The following is a 2,670-nucleotide window of genomic DNA, read 5'->3' on the forward strand; positions in this document are numbered from 1 at the left end:
TTTAAAGGGCATTCTTAATTCAAGATAAGCATCTTTCCAAACAGTGTCATTAGCAGTAAAGAATACTATAATAGCATAACTTTGCAATGGATTTCTGTGCTTCTGGTTACATAAGTGGTGCTGTATGAAGGACCCATGTCTGTAAACCTGTTGACTTTCTCAGCACCAGATTAACCCTGGTTGCTGTGTTAAGATTGTGAATCCAGAAGCATATTTCTTCTTGTTAAAGGCATTGATACCCTAGTCCTGATCCCATTGTTGCAGTATTTTAATGGTGGATTGTGACAAGCAGCAACAAAAATGTAAGATGTAATTTCAATGACAATGTCTTGCTTAAAGCCCTTAGATGTGAAATCAGCTAAGATTTAATTATGGTAACTTACCAACACTGCTTGTTCTTTAGATAATTCTTAAAAGTTATTGGCTTATTGGCTTCCAGGGTTAAGCCAGAAGAAGCTTGAAATTTATCTCTGGCACTGAGATTTAGGTTTCATTAACAGTTAAGCCATCGTCTGGAGTGCTGATGTGTTCTGCAATGGGGGACTTGGCTTGTTAGTAACATTAGCAGATTTGTGTGTCCTCCAACATGTCCATGAATAATTGTGTTTCAGCCTTGTGTTCTTTACTATAATCTGTTGTCTGATAATGGGTGACAGGGGAGATAAGAGGAGGAAACGTGCCAGGAAGATTTCATTCAGTTGTGTACACTCTACCTGCAGCTGCTGTTTCCTCTGAGGTGGTGGCTGGCTTGGCAGCTTCTGCTTTAAAGCAGAGAAAGCCAGGATTGATGACAGGCTCTTTAATGCCTTTCTTACCAGCCCCTTGTGGAGACTTTGCTGCAAAGAGATGTCACAGATTTGGAGCTGTTTCTGGAATCATTCTTCTTGCCATAATGCAAATGAGCACCTTTTGTTTCTATCGTGGCAATGATCACTGTTTATATTAAATTTTCTTTGAAATTCCTTTTGACAGAGAAGTTAATGCAGTTTTGCTAAAAATGAAATGGGAGGGCATCAATTTTGGAAAAATTTTCCATGGGAAAGTTAAAAAGAAGCATCTTGGCTTTTTTGGGAGGAATTTTATGAACTATTTTGGTTTGGCTCCATCATTTTAATTGACATCTAGATTTTCATTTTTATACTAAGGTTACAAAGATAGGTATTTAGTACCATAAAGTTGCATTAGTAGATTTCTTTGTTTCTACATGATTGTAATAAAAAGGTTTAGCTAATTCTGAAATTTGGAAAGTCTTACAAATGTTGGGTTGTGGGGGAAAACTGAAATTTCAATTGAGGATGGAAACAAATTCTAAATGCTGAAAATTCCTATTAGAAGAAATGCTGGTTTCTGAATGGTTCGTGTAGTAAATGCAGACATTAATTTCTCCAGCTGATCTTTTAATTCTTCATAGCTCTGCAGCCTCTGAAAAAACTTGTATTGCATGAGAGCAGTTCCTCAGAAAAATAAATTTGCCTTTCTAAACTATAGAGTCACATTTCTTCGTCTTCCCAGGAAGGTAGCCCTGTTTCCTACAGGCCTTTTCTCACAATACTGATCATTTAATTTATATAAATACCTCATGACTTCTGCAACTGTCTTTGCAATACGTTATAATCACAGCTGTGATTATAAGCACTGATGTGGGGGTAGAGATCAATTTCCTTTTATGAATTAAAAAAGGTGACATTTTAATTTATGAATTAAAGAAGGTGAGAAGCCAAAGCCAATATTCAGACTCTCAAAGACTCTTACACTGCTTTGGCTCTGACTTGCTCCATCATGGTCTTCTTGTATGATCTCTGGTGAGGAATTAACAGTTCTAATTTCCCTGAGCAGTTTGTGGTGACTTTCTAGCAGAAGCTCTGTGCCTCTCACTGACAATAGCCCATGCTGAAAAATCCTGACACGTGTAATTTAAAGGGTTAAAAATCAAGGAGGCAAAGCACAACCAACAAAATGCCATGCCTTTGATTTAATAAAGAGATAATCCTCTTTCTATTAGCTATGATAATAATGACTCACCAGTAGTAAATGAAGGAATATACACAGAATGACATCATGTGAACAGCATAGTGTCTGTGGGACTTAAAATGAAGAGGATTATTCTAATATATCAGTTCTGAGCCTAAAACTGGCAAGGATGGATCTGGAGTAGAATTTAACATAAGAAATGTTTATTGAAGCACTAACATGAGAAAGGAATTATTTAACTGAAGTTATTAAAAACAATAAGCTCCTATTTCAAAACCTTTAATTTCAGTAGAATAATATACTTCCAGCTCGACATAAGGCTGTAATTCTATTGAGTCATTCCGATGACATCAGGAACCACAAGAGGGGATGTGCTGTGGCTTATTGATGTCTGCAAACCACACCCCATCCCCCGGATGGAATTACAGCCTCCATCTTTCCATCTTATGCTGGAGACTGGAGTCTCATCTGTCTCTTCATGCAGAAGAAATTGCCCTGAAGGTCATGGAGTTGTTCTGGACTGACACTGATGGACGGAAGAGGAGTTACAGCACTGGTTGCTCATAGTTCTCAATTTCCAGGCCTCCTGCTTCTAGGCAGCCCATCGATGTGCTTTATCACACAAGAGTTTCCAAGTCCTTCACATGGATCATGGATTATTTAAAACAAATTACAAACTGGAGCAAATTAATATTTTGT

This window comes from Corvus brachyrhynchos, unplaced genomic scaffold (assembly GCF_000691975.1).
Source record: "Corvus brachyrhynchos isolate BGI_N302 unplaced genomic scaffold, ASM69197v1 scaffold407, whole genome shotgun sequence".
NCBI lineage: Eukaryota > Metazoa > Chordata > Aves > Passeriformes > Corvidae > Corvus > Corvus brachyrhynchos.